The sequence below is a fragment of the Motacilla alba genome, chromosome Z, assembly GCF_015832195.1.
Source record: "Motacilla alba alba isolate MOTALB_02 chromosome Z, Motacilla_alba_V1.0_pri, whole genome shotgun sequence".
NCBI classification, from domain to species: Eukaryota; Metazoa; Chordata; class Aves; order Passeriformes; family Motacillidae; genus Motacilla; species Motacilla alba.
In genome coordinates, this window is record NC_052046.1 from 34,336,811 (window position 1) to 34,352,380 (window position 15,570).

A 15,570-nucleotide genomic window follows, 5' to 3' on the forward strand; every position below is an offset into this window, starting at 1 on the left:
CCTGCACTCCAACTTAGTGCCATGAGACTAAAACAGATGTCACATAGAAAGCAGTCATGTCTTTGGTTCACTCAAGCACCCTAACCACTGCCCTTATGCAGCTGGACAGAATTGTGAGGTATTTCTGCAGGATTTTGGCATGGATCTTCACGTAAGAGGTAGAATTGTTGGGGTTTTTTAGGTGCATCATGGAGCAGCCATCAAGATAAAAAATTTACCTATAAAATGATTGCCTTGCTAACAGACACTGCCACCCATGGTCTGCCTTTTGGGTTGCATGGCTGTGTGCTGACCCTTGCCATGAATCTGTGGCAAAGGCATAACCAAATATAGCACAGAGCAGTTGTGCTGGTCAAATAAGCAACTGTGATACGAAAGAGGAAAAATATAAGCAGTATAAGAAGAAAGTAGCATAGAACTGCATAAAACGTTGGAGGAGATGATTTTTTTTTTTAATCAAGCCTGTGTATTTGTGAAACTGACTGCCTTGAGCTTTCATTTTAACTTAAATGATTCCTACTTTAAAGAGAAAAAAACTGGGTGGGGTTTGTAATAATAATTTAATGTGCTACCAGGCTAGCAAATGAATGACAAAAGTTCTGTACATTATTTGGGTACACAGGTGAGGGGACACTAGAATTGCAACTCTGTTTGCAAGGTTTGTTATGACATTCTGGCTTTCTGGAACAGAAATTCTCCCACATATCAGGGCTTTTTCTACAAAAAACAAATCAGAGGTTTGGGAGTTTTATATGACTCTTAACAATTCTTTTTATTGTGGAATAACATAACTTTGAAAATGACATCTCATAATAAAATTCTTCAAATTATTTTACCTGGCTGTGGAACATGTGGCTTTCTGGGAGGATAGGACTCTTTTATGCATATTCAGAAAAAAACACTTAAAATGATTCTGTGACTTGGTTGCAGGCAACATATTAAAAGAAGCCCAAAAATGTAACATCCCACTGTATACCAAGAAATACCATTTAACTCCAAGTCCTGTCATTCAAATTAAAGTCTTTTTCCAAAAAGCACCTTGTCCTGTTTCACAACGCAATACATAGAAGCACTCTTGCATGCTGTGTAGTGATCAGAATTGTATCATAAAGGCGTGAGCCAGTTTAAGATTAATAAATGAGTCTAATTCTTCTCAAATATCTATGAAGACAGGAACACCTCTACATACACATATATATTCCCTATTATATAGATACAAAAAGCGTATACCTTCTCCTTTTCCCCCCAGTGACTCAATACATGATTAGACACAATAAAAACCTTGCCTTATGAAACTGATGCATTTGAGAAGATTGTCTGTGATAGCTGTGCAATGATATATTCCATACAAAAGCATGCAATTCTCCCAAGTTTGCTCTCATAAAAGATTCATTTCTATCATAAACCATCACCTGTCTCCTAGTCCTCTGACATTACAATGCTGTCACATTCGGCACAGTGGGGTGGCTGGTGTGTTTTCTTTTTTGCAAATATTAAGATTGACAGGCGGTTGACAGTGCTAAAGAACAAGATACGACCAAATACATAGCATTTGTACCGGCTGAATAGCTACTGCAAAGAAAGCATAAACATCCTTTTTTAACCTTTGAAAATACTCATACAGAGAATAAGCCAAATAAATGTGATGTACATAAAAAGAATATGGACAGGGCTTCTTACCATAAAATACTTTCTAATTGTCACTATAATTTAGTATTTTCTTTTCTCTTTCAGTTCTTCTCTCACTGCTCAGTGCCCATTTCATCTTGCTGACATACATTATTTTTCAGGACAAAGACAGTTTTTGTATTGCCTCTTCAGCATCTAACTGGTGTTGAATCACTGCCTTGACGGTACCTGTCGCTATTAACTGGGAGGAAATTTAGGTGCCTTATTTGGTCCACTTAATTGTACCCAAGAAAGACTGCAAAGTGGAATGGACATTATAAACACCCCTCAATGTGTCCTCTGCTCTGAAAGTTGTCATGAGACATTGTTGATTGTGGTCCTTATTTTTTTTGCCGACATTCGTTATGAAGGAGAATATTAATGACAGAGTATTTATACAGATGGATGTCTCCTTATCCTGACCTTCTTTATCCTTAACAGTCCTGGCAATCTAGTCTCCAGGGGTTTGCATAACCTAGTAGGAACAGATGGATTTCCTTTACAACTGAGGGTCAAAGGCAAAGAAGCATGTTCTTAGATGTGTCACTACATGAATTAAAATGTAGTAATGAATTTGTGGTGTACTCTGTGACTTTATGTTAGACCTTGACCTTAATATCACATTTAACTGAGTACAATCATAGGTCACAAATTAGAAAGGTTTAAGCAATCTTCTGCTCTATCAAGGGAACCCAATTTAATCAGATCTGATTTAATATTCTGCTCAGAGTTTAGGGAGCACTTGACTAATATTACTAAGGAAAAAAGTGTCAGCGAAGTTCACCCATGCTGCAGAAGCCCAAAGAGGCATTTGAGGCATTGGGGGGCAATTCTAGCAATTTTGCAGAAGCTTACAGTCACAAGCATTAACTCTTTTTAGTGGTTTTTTTTTTTTTTTTTTTTTGGGAGATGGCTTCCCCTCCCCAATACCAACTCTTTGCTACGTCATAATTACAAAGAATTGCATCATTGCAGTAATGTGTTTCGTTATTCACTAGGAGAACACCTGTGGAGAGGCAAGCTTTCCACATCCAAAAGCACACAAAAGAGCAGAAGTTAACACATCATGCAGAGACAGCAGCTCAAAGCACGGTCATAGAAGAAACTGCACAGAGATCCTGAGTACTTGAGAGTGGATAAAGACATGCAGAGTGACTTCATGTCCCTGGAAGTGGCAGCATGGAACAAGTGCTGTCATCTAATTGTACAGATCCAAACCCCATTCCTTTACAAAAGCAAAGAAGGAAAGAAGAGAAAGTGAGGATAAAGCATGCTAACAGCAGGGTCATGACTTGTGTTCAGCTCTGCTTTTTTTCAGGTGCACTATCACATCTGCAGATGCATTCATAATTGTTCACTTAATGCTACGTGTACATGAACATGCATAATATACACAAGCTTCTTCTCATCTGAGACAAACGAAGCCTGCCAAAATACAAGACTGCACAGAAAATATAATTCTCTAGAAGAGTGAAAATTCACTTCACACTGTGCATAGGAATAGGAGAGTCTGCTCCACAGGGCTTTAGATTAGATTAACAAGCTAATCAATTTGCAGATTAATCTGTCCTTAAATATGCATATAGATAAGACATACAGTACAGATAGAAGCTGAACATATCTGATGGATCCAGCTACTTTATGAGCTGCAGTAAAATAAACACACTCAGTTCCCTTCTACATCTGCTCCAAGTCTGCTGAACAAACACTGATTTTCTTCCGTGTTTAAAACTGGTCAGGTTACAAGCATTAAATTACATTATTTGAAAGCGCCAGGTGAAAATAAACTGATTGTTACCTACCAATTTAATTCTGAGTTTATGTCCAGTAATTTAATCTTCACTAATTCACAGCAAATGACGTGTTTGCTTTTCTTCCTACTTTAAAAAAGGTGATTAACACTGAATCATTCCAGTTTGGTAAAAATGAGTCTGCAGTGCTGAAACAATTCTTCATGCATTAGTGTTGCTTAAAATAAAACCACAATATGTTCTATCTTAAAAATGATGTTGAAAATAGAATGTACTGATCTTACCTCAGAAGGCCCATGTGCATAAAATGCCCCAGAAAGACATTGGAATTTGTGTTTATAATTCTTGCTTATTTTAAGACCTTATTAAGCTTGTGTAGGATCTTTCTTTATGTATTTTATCTCTTCTAGATAAATAGATTTAATAGAAAGGATGAAATGTGATGATAAAAAAGGAAAATCAAACTTTTTTTCACTTGCAATTTTAAAACATTTTAAAAATATCACTTGGAAATTATATAAATTTGATTGTGGTACAATAACTGGGGTTATTATAACCCTACTTAAAAGCAATATAACCCTACCTATATGCACACCTAGAAAATATTTACATTGAAAAGACCAGACAAACATTTTGCAAAATAAATACCACAGTTCATCAGATCAGCATAAATCATGTGACCTACTACATACTACCCTTGACTCTATATCAATAGAAGTAATTTGTCAATTTAAAATCTAATTCTGAAACGGTTTAAAGACAAACGCAGAAAGCCATTTTCTCTAATTGAGATATACTTGATATGTCAACAAATAGCATACAAAGTGAAATAAAAACGAGATCCTCCAATAATTTAGCTTGAGCCAAGACATTTGGAATCAGCTTGCCATGATGGAAAAATGAAAGCTGCCTATTTCCAATGGTTTTTTACTATTTATTTTGGCATACCTAAATATAACTCTTGCCATTTGTGAATGGGAGGGAGAAAAAGAAGTCACTGTCAATGGGTAGGGAGCAGTGCCTCAGGAAAGCAACTGCGCAACATTTTACCAAGAAGAGTAATGAACTTAAGTTTTGTGCAATCTTCTTAAATCTCCAAAATTCAGAGATACTTCACAGTAAATCAAGACAGTGCAGAATCATTGAGTTATAAGCAGGGAGAGCTTTCTTTCTTTAAATTTGTTCATTGTATTTTCATTTAAGACTGTATACAAAATCTCTCAAACAGCTACTCTCCTGACAACAGTCAAATTCAATGAGAACCTAGAGCCTCTGAAAGAAGAGGGGACTGGAAGAAGTTGCAGTAGAACTGTTGCAAACTCTCTCCGTTAGACAAACTTCATGTAGTTAAAAAATGCTAACTATTTCCGGTCTATATGACTGGGATTTGGCTGCAATTTGCTTTAATTATCTTTTCTCAGCTTTTAGCTAATGATTCATAAAAGCAATCAGCTAGGTCAAGAGGCTGCACATCTGGATTGGCATATTTTCAAAACCAGAGAACCTTTGAGAGGGAGGAATGAAAAAAAAAGTTGCTAAGTTTGTTATATTGTCCATTATTCTCACAACTATAAACTGGGTTTCAACCTAGTATTCAATGCCTGAATTACTGCTGGTTTTGGAAGAAGTAACAAAGTCTAATACCTCACTGTCAACAGATTTCTTCCCAGCGCTTTCCTTCCTTCACAGCTCTTGGTATATCCTTCCAGCTAAGCACATTTCCCAATACTTAGCCTTTGTAATCCTTCATTTTCCCAGTGTCTCATTCACTCACCAGAAAAGAAAGAGATCTCAAAATACTTTCATTGACAATACAAAAGATGGGTGCTATTTACTGGTGTCTTTGATAACCGAAACATAGAAAAAGATATACTCTAAGTAGAAAAGAAGAATAACCTATAATAGTCAATGCTGTTTTGTCCAAATGTCTTTCCATAAATTAGAATTCACCGATTCAAACCCATATATCACAGCTCCTAAGTGTTTCAAAGTTGATAGCATTCATTCCAATTTCTCTGGCAGGCCTCAACTTGATTACACCAACTATTAACAAACCAAACCAAACCCTTCAAACTACACAAAATGGAGGTAACTTCAAAGCTCCAGTCTTCCTTACCTCCACAGTGTACTTCTCTCTTTATTATGTTGTTGTCTACCTTGTTTCTGTTAAAGGACAGGCTCTGACTTTTCTACTTGAAGCAGTGGGCACAATAAATAACAGAATGTGTGTTTACTCCTTTATCTCATTGTCTTGGGCTTACGTAGCAAGGTTTTGGTAGGGGAGGAAGATGGGGCTACAAAGGTGTCTACTATGGCAAGATACCAAAAGCTTCCCTCTTGTCCAACACAGCCAGTTTCAAGAAAGACCTGCAGCCAGCCAAAGCTAAGTCCCCCAATGTGCTTCTGTAGTGCTTCTGGGATAATGTATTTAAAAAGAGGGAAAAATATAGTTAGGAAGAGGAAAAAAACTCCTGAACTCACCATTCTCCATTCCCCTGTGTTGCTGGAATAGGTAGAACAATTAGGAGTGAAGTCGAGCCTGCAAAGAAGGGTGGGTGGGAGTAGGGTGGTTTTAGATTTTTTTATTTCTCACTATCTTGCTCTACTATTAACTCATAATAAATTATGTTAATTTCCCCAAACTGAGTCTGTTTTGCTCATGGCAGTAATTGGTGAGCAATCTCTCCCCACCCCTATCTCGACCCACAATCTCTTTGATTGTGTTTGCTCCCTCTGCCCTGCTGAGAAGGTCTTGCTGGACATCTGGCAGCCAAAGAGTCACACCACCAAAAAAATGTTGGCTTAAGATCTACCAGGGGGGATCCTGGGGGTCTAAGATACCTGAGACTTGAAATATTGTTTTCACTTCCTTTTTTCTCACTCAAAGTATCCAAACTCATCATAAATCCATACAAAGAAAAGCAGTCAGAGGCTGACCATCTTGTGGTAGCAGCAGCACTGAGACTCAAAATCTTTACCATCCTTTTCTTAACCACCAAGGTCCTACACACAGCTAAAAAAAGACCCATATTTTAGGCCAATCTGATGTCCCTGGGTTCCTAACAGTGAAGGTTAAATTACATTTCTTTTTGATTACCTGCACCCAAAATTTACCTGATACCAAGTTCCATATCTACAAAGGGGTTTTTTGGTGTTTTTTTTTGTTTTGTTTGTTTGTTTGTTTGTTTTCTTTTGTTTTTTTAGGTGGTTTTTTTAATATTTTAGTTATTAGCCATTCATACATCTCTTCTTATACAATTTTAGTAGATAGTAGGACTATTTTCACAAAATAGCCTCTGCTAGCAGTACTAGCTCTGAATATCACACCCTTGCTATAACACGCTCCCACTGGCTGTGCCAGGCAGAATTGTACTGAAAAAATGACCTTTTGAAAAATAAATGTGTAAAATATGTACTTAAAAGTGTTTGTATCAGCTGCCCATTCAAAATCACAGGAATGGTTGTCCAGAACAACAGGTGAGGCAGCAGGATTGTACACTGGTGGCAGGTGGCAGGAGCAAATGGGAGAGTTGGTGTGTAGGAGGGCCTCAAGCCTGTCTGTCCTGGCAGTGAAGATTGGGTCTTGCAAAAGTGCAGGACCAGAGATCAGAATAATAGAGTCAAGGAATGGTTTGAATTAGAAGGAACCTTAAGGATCATACCATTCCAACGCTCTGCAGGTGGGAGGTACACATTCTGCTAGAGTAGGTTGTTCAATGCCCTGTCTGCCCTTGAACACCTTCAGATGTTGGACAGACACAACATTTTTGAACATCCTGTTCCAGTGCACCATCACCCCCACAGAAATTAACTTCTTCCTAATATCATATTCAAGTCTTTCATTTGAACATCCTGTTCCAGTGCACCATCACCCCCACAGAAATTAACTTCTTCCTAATATCATATTCAAGTCTTTCATTTGAACATCCTGTTCCAGTGCACCATCACCCCCACAGAAATTAACTTCTTCCTAATATCATATTCAAGTCTTTCAGCTTAAAGCCTTTGCCCCTCATGCTTTCATTATATGCCCTTGTAAAAAGACCCTCTCCAGCTTTCTTGTAGGCTCCCTCTAGGTACTGAAGGATGCTATAAGGTCTCCCCAGAGACCTTCTCTTCTCCAGGCTGAACAGCCACAACTCTCTCGGCCTTTTCTCATAAAAGAGGTGCTCCATCCCTCTGACCATTGATTTTGGTCTGACCATTTTGGTCTTTCCTCTGAACTCATTCCCACAGGTCCATGTCCTTCCTGTGCTGTGACCCTAGAGCTGGATGAATTGTTCCAGGTGGGATGTCACCAGCAGAGGGGCAGAATCCCTTCTCCCTCCCTGCTGGCAACTTTGCTTTTGATGCAGCCCAGGATACATTTTCCTTTCTTGTGGTTGGCAAGATAAAGAGGAGGGCTTGTTCTAAAGGAAAGACAAATCAATAAAAAACAAGATTCAGAAATAACAATACTAAACTCCCAAGACAAAAACCCCTCTAAAACAAACAGAAGAAAATGAAAATATACATTCCATAAGATGGGCAGACAAAGAGTTCTTTTTACCAACAGGAACTGTTGGTAAGAAATCAATGGAAAGAACTCAGTGGAAACTCCATTCCACTGGGGAATTGAAATCAGCTTAATACTGATATCATTATTATTAAGTTTATGCAAACAAGATCAGATTCTGCTCAGTTTCACAGAAGCTCAGAAAATCAAGTGTAGTTCATAATGTTAAGCATATTACTTGTGATTGAAATACACCAATTGTCTCTGGAAAATGCAAACATATAAACACACATTTGCAAAAGGAGAAATTCCACATTAACTATTACCACCAAAAAAGATGCACAAAAATTATGTTATTAAAATGCTTGTATGAATGTCCAGCTATCACATAATTCCTTCCTGAGATATCATGAACATTTTCATCACTTTAATGTGATGAACATACTAAAAATATTTGCAACACCTCCTTTGTATTTGGTGACCTTGTCAGTGTGCTTGACACAATGAATATACTGAAATTTATTCTGGTTCAGAATACTCACTCAGTGTTTCAGAGTGGATGAGATGATTTTTCTATTGAGTGATCTCTGTAATAATTACTGGCATTTTGAGCTAAACAAGTACATTGATCTCTCAAGCAGATGCACAAATCCTGACACTTAACATCTCAGATATCTTACATCACAACCACACTGTGCTTCATATTCTTTTTAAACTTCATGGTCATCCTAGGAATGTTTTTCTTCCCTGTGAATTAACATGCATCTTAAACCCCCTTCCACTAAGCTAAAATACAGTATAAAAGTGAATAGATCACTCAGTTAAGATTGCTAGGACTTCTGGTTTTGTTTTGAGTTGAAACTATTGGCGTAGGATTCAGGGCAAGCATATTAAAAAACATAAACACAATTATTGATATGATACATAATTACAAGAGTAGCTATATTACAAATTATAGACACGCCTTTCTGAAAATTCATAGAAGAGAGACATCATAATTTTTAGAAAAAATTCTAAATACAAATGCATTCTGACAAACTCTGTGGGTTGCTAAACCAGTGGTTTGTGTAAATCTTGGAGTGATTTGCTTTCATATTGAAACACCTGGTTTCAAGTTGTAGAGTGTGTGTTTTGCACAATGTAACTCAAAAACTGCAAACCACAAGAACTCATGACTAATATGCAGCACATAAGTGACAAAAACAAAACAGTAATATAAATGCAATGCAGTAAATCAAGACCAGATCTAACACATAATAAATCAATCATAACTGCCAAAAATTGCTAAATATAGAGCATTTAATTAAAGTTTCTGCCATGTCTCTAGACAATTCAAGTATAACCATTAGCATAGCCTTCTTCCTTTTTTTTCCGCACTCATTTTCAGCCTGAACCTTGGCCTGTTTTTCTCTTCTCATTCAAGCAATATCCATGAAACGTCAGGAAGAACACAGAGCAAGTACAACAGAAGAGAGTGCCATGGGACATGTCACAGCCAAGACATAGAAAACATCGATTCTGAAAAGGGGAGCATAAAGTCAGGCTAGCTGATTTCATACCTGGGAGATAAGCAGTAAAACCTATATGTTCAATTATATCTACATATAAAACTTATGCATATACATATACATATATATATGCATATATGTACATATGTATATATGTTTTTCCTTCTCTGTCTGTGTTTACTGTTCAGAAGGCACTCCCCAGGCCTGGCCCACAGTGCGTGCTCTCTCTGGTGCACACCTTGCCAGTCCAAAGCTGAAGCAGCACATAGCCCTGCTCAGCAGCATGGACTCGGAGAAACCTCTGCCATGGATACAAGGTAGCTGAAAGAGGAGAGCTTGGGCCAAATTAGCGCTGTTTGTTCACTAATTGGAGCACACCGTCACAAACAGACTGCAGCACACATTGAGTCTACCCACCAGGCAACCATGCATGGTTTGGAGATGAGGATGGGGCTGGGGGCAGAGTGACCCCATCAGTGAGAGAAAGCATGAGGCAAGTTGTCAGAATCCATTAAACTACCTGTTAAACCGCCATCACCACCTACTCTTGTCAGTGCACTGCGTTGCAGAGACCACATCCAGAAGCATGTATGCCCTGAAGAGGTGAAGAACTGTGCTTTCCCTTCCAATAACAAAATGTGAAAATGTCTCCACACTATAGGTTCACCCAGCTGAAAATGAAGCCAAGTTTTCAGCCTCTTTCCTAGGAAAAGGTGACAGAAAATAAGTATAAATTCCATTTTTAAAGCTGAAATCTGTATTCCAGAGAGATATCACAATAACAAACCAAGATGGGATATTTTTGCTAAAAACCTTCCACATAATCTATCAAAAAACTAATTTCTGATCTCATGAGTAGCATTCCACCTAGTTACCACTGGGTAAGTTTCACTTACAAGATAAGAAGATATTGCTTCTTGCATTAAGCATTTTTGCCTTGAGTTATTGACATATTTAAAATTATTCTACTTTATGTCCATCCTTAATAGAACAGAAATCTGCTACAAAAGATCTTTCTTAACAGACTTGCCTCAGGTATTGTGCAGAGATTCATGATTTAACAGCTCCTCCAAACAGACAGGCGTACAGCTTGTTTAATAGGCTTGTTCATCCGTTTGGCTTCTGGAGGTATAAGTGGATTATGGAGGTTTGCCTGGCTATCTTTTTACACAGCTTCCCAAATAATTGTCATAAATATTTCTACTTCCTTAACCCAATTGATGAAACGTAGCAAACATCTAGTCTGCAACTTCTATTGATGAAACAATTTCTTAGGAAACACATAACTATTGCCACTCCACAATAGATGCAGAGTTTCTAGTCTCACACAAAGAAGGGAGATACATTTGAAAAGGGAAAAAAAAAAGAGGAAAATCTCATATAAGTCTCACAAGAATTTCTTTAGTAATCAATAAAGATTTTTCTTCCTGTGAGTTTTCGGAAGACAGGTTTAATGGGATACACATGAATTCATCATTGCTAAAAATCTACCTCACTTCAGATGATAATTTATTTACTTTCTATAAAAAGGTATTTATGCATAAAAATTACATTCTGGGAGTTTAAAACCCCCTTTTCAATCTTGTAATGGTAAATGGGGTTCTGCACTGAAAGCAGTCAACATAGGAGTGTTTCAGCAGAACGGTGAATGGAGATCACTCACATAAGCAGGGCTGGCAGTTCTCAGACCTCAATATTTTTCCTTTTTCATAAGCTAAGCAAAACAAAATTGCTAATAAGTAAAGTAAATTATTTCATTTATAATAGAAAACACTTAAAAGAATAATAGTTTCCCTATTCAAATAACAGATGTATGGTAACCGCACTAGGTTCATGAAAAAAAATTAATATGAAAAGCTATTAAAATATTAAATATTTATGCTTTAAAATCTTCATCTATTTCACATCCCGTTAACTATTTTAGCATGATTTTATGAATATTTAATGTTATAAAAAACATTCCTTTTGTGATCCTGTTGAAATATTCAGCATGAAGAAAAATGTCATTTACACCACATGATTAATGTCCAAGATTCCTAAATCAACAAGCCCAGAAACCAGGGAGCCTGAGTAAAAGCGGTTGCAGTCTGGAATCTGAAACAGGGTTGTTGTGTCCTTGAGAACAGCAGCACTGGAGATGCCAAATAAAGATGCTGGCTGTATTACATTTAAAAACAAGAGGAGATGTGTTGAGGCACTCTGCGGGGGAAGATGGTATGTGCAGTGTGATTCAGCATCACAGTAGCAGTGGTGCAAGGGAGTGGATCTGCTTGCTGAGCTGAACAAAAATGAATAGTAAAACAAACAATCCTTTGTGCAAAGGCAGGCATAACCCAAAAAAAAAAAAAAAAAGAAAAAAAGGAAAAAAAAAGGATGGAATTAGTGGTCTGAGTGAAATATGCTTGTTTAAAAAGACCGTTCCCCTCTGAAGACCAACATTGCCTCCCTTCTCACACTGCTGTAGTACTTACCTGGCTTGCTGGAAAGTAGAGCGTGTTACATGCAACTGCTGACACGATCAGACAACACTAAATGCCCCCAATTACTTCATTATTTATGAAATGTTTGCTGGGTGTAGTCAGTGGCTTCATGATGGAAAAGCTGCAACAATGAGGCTCTGTCAGATTTTTGGCAGAGACATATCCAAACACATAAAAACAAGTTAAAACACAATCTTTATGCATAATTCTTTCTTGGCATGTGTCCTCAGTTACCATAATTTGAAGCGAGAAAACACTTCTACTTTTTCTCACTCTGAAATAATATGGCCAAAAGTGTATCTAACTCCCCTCCTCCCCTAGAAGAGAAACAGCCTTGTCAAGGGCTGGCTTGTATGTGTGCTTGAGATACCGAGGTTTCCATTTACCCCACACAGCTGCACCAACTCTAGCAGCCCTGCCTGCTGCCAGACGCCTGGAGCCACAAATCCACAGCTGCCCACAAGCGTCATCGGCGACTGGCCAGGGCTCAACTTCTCGACCAGACCCAGCCTCAGCTCTGCTCCGGCTGCTGATCCACTCCTCTTGCAGGAAATCCTGCAAAGCACATGCAGAATGGCGAGCAATCAGTGTGCCAAGAGATGGAATCAGTGTGGACAGGGGAAAGCACAGTACAGAGCCATGAATGCTTTGCAAAACTGTGCTTCGAAGTTGATTTACAGCTGGAAAGCCCTCTTGGTACAAATAGTTCATAAAGCATATGACCTAAGTACTTGCCCAGAGGGCCACAATAACATTTATGTAGCATAAATTAATGTGTTTCAACCGCTAATTCAATCTGGCTAGCTAATTCCTCTGGTTTTGGCAGAATGTGACCTCTGCAACAAAGTACTGTGCTTGTGGCGATGACTCACAGGTCTGGCTGCCTTGCACTTGAGAGTCACACACACCCTCGCAAACAGAGTGCTATTCGTCAAGCAGCCATAAAAATATACCTTCAGAATATGTTTGGATCACTGCTAATTGAAATTTCCTTTTTATAGGAGTCTGATCAAAACCAGCTGTGCTTTTGGAGTCAAGCAGGAACAGATTTATATATTACATTAGAAACCTGACAAATTCAGACACAAGCAGCTGAGTGAATGCCTATAATTGGCTGGAGAGACACACATATAACGCACAATTACTTGAGACTTCCCCGAAGGAAAATTCAACACTGAATGTGGATTACTTTTGTGTTTCTCTTTTCTGGTTTCCTCTTCAGTGAAAAGCTGTATCTAAGTAGTGCCCAAACTCAGAGGGACTTTATAGTGCTTTTAATGATGCCACGACTAGAGAACACAAAAGTGAGGCAAATCTCTGAGGAACACATTATTTTCTGTGCCTCTCTCCAACTAGTATGATTAGTAACATGTCTGTCTTGCACCTCTCTCTGGTCAGCTGACTGTTTCTCACTCCTCCAGATCCAATTGTATCTACAGCAACTGCTCATGAAGATCCACATGTTCACTAACTTCATGGCTGATGGCTGATTGAAAAATTCCAGGTCTGTCAAGCCATAGCAAACTCTCTGTAACCGTGCTATCATTGTGAATGCCCAAGATCCTCATCTGCAGCCAGCCTTCCCCTAAGAAATAAAATCCACTTCCGATTAGAAGCGGATTTTATTAGAATAAAATCAGATTCTTCTCATGACTTTCAAGATCACCATAATGCAAATCCAGACCGTCTAATAAGAGAGGCCAGCTTAGACAGCTTCATTACTAATGTTCTATCTGTGACCTTTGTTAATAAAAAACTACATTACATACATTGTAAGACCATCAGAAAGGCAATGGTTTCTATGACTTATGAGAATGTCAAAATGAAAACCAGCTTGTGAGAAAAATAATCAAATTAAGAATTCAATCACCAATTGGTAGATAATATACATCCTAACATTGTCCCTTTCAGAAGATCAGTCAGTGGCACTTAGACTAAATTTTAACAATGCATTTCAAAGCTAAGCAAAAACACAGCATTTGTTGGTTCCAGGAAAAAGAAGATTGTATCAAGACAGAGCCTAAAAGAATCCTTGACAAAGATCCTTGTTCTCTAGCAGCTAGAACAGGACTGGCAGATGAGGTGTGCAGACAATAAGTGTTTTTCTGAATAGACAAACTAATTTAGTTTAGGAAAATTAAACACTCTGTTGGTTACCTAAAATCTTTCTCAGGTGAAAAACAGAACAGAATGTACATTTTGGGGTATCCTGTTTGAGTTACACTTCTATTGTTGTACTGAAAATCATAACCTTTTATTCCATAAAAATAAGTCTAGAATTGTCCTAATGTTGTCTGATCTGTGCTGAAGAAGAAAATAGGTTGCTTGCAGCATGATTTAGTTCAAAGTCCAATAGTATGTACTGGCAATCTGTTCCTCATGAAAATTTACTCCAAGGCTGATAGCACCTACTCAGAGTTTTTGGAGAAGGCTCAACACTATCTTTTGGGTGTTTATCTCATGGCTTTCTGAAGAGACCCAAAGAGTAGTAAGCCAGGGCATAATCAACTTCTCCACAAAAGGGTAACACCTGCTTATGACTTAGGGTCTTGCTCTTTGCTCTATTTTATATTGCACTAGGTAAAAATGACTTTTAAAAGAAGCCTCACTGCTATAGACAGAAATTTCACACAGACTGGCTTTTTGCAGGGGGGCTTAGACTTGAAAAAGTAAAAAATAAGCAATGAACTAGATAGCTGAAAACCAACTTAATTTCTCAAAATTAGTTTTATCTCAGAAAATTACGAACACATCCACTTAAGTACAAACAAAAGTACAAAAAAAAAAGGCAAAACAGTACACCAAGAAACTTACTATTTCTGCCTCATCCTCACAAGAAATTAAGAAAACATTACTTTGTAACTGTTGTCATCACTGTAATATTGAGTATTACCAGGAGACTATACATTTTGTCGCTGTTATTGAAGACAAATTGTTGTGTATTTTATTCCTTTTCCCAGGACAATAGACATTTTATGACCACTGTGTGTTTTTACTCATTTGGGGTAAATTTGTAAATGTATGTAGAAGACTGTAGAGTGAAAAATCACTCTGATAAATACTATGAAAAATCCTAAAGAAAAATATGGGAGATTTCAACCCCTTACATTTCCTAATGTTATACAAATGCAGTTTAGTATTTTAGAGTGTTTCTTGTTATGATGATAAACGAAATGTTTCCAGTCTGAGGAGGCTACTGCAACTACTTAGACAACCAAAGCTTTGTGGCTTCTAGATATGTTTGCTATGATGTATTTGCATGAGGAAATGTCCCTGGAGAGATTTGTGAGCCATCATTTAAACAAAATTACACTCCACAATAGCTATAATTACTGCATTGTACCAGGATTTAAAAAATAATTCATAATAACTTATTTGTTTCTGGATGCATCCCTGTGCACAGAGTGAGTTTCACTTCTGTAAATGCTCTGATGATCTCACTAACACCACAGTTACATCGGCCCAAAAGGGCTGCTTGTAACCCTGATTCTTCACTCGAGGTCTGCTACTTAATTACACTTATTCATTCTAAAGACAATGCTACAATGACATGATGTGACATGCATCTGCTGGAAATTATGACTTCTGCCATTTCCAACACCTTATCCAACAGCACACAAGCTCAAATGCTTTGAAAGTCATCTCTTTTTCTCATACAATTTCTTAAA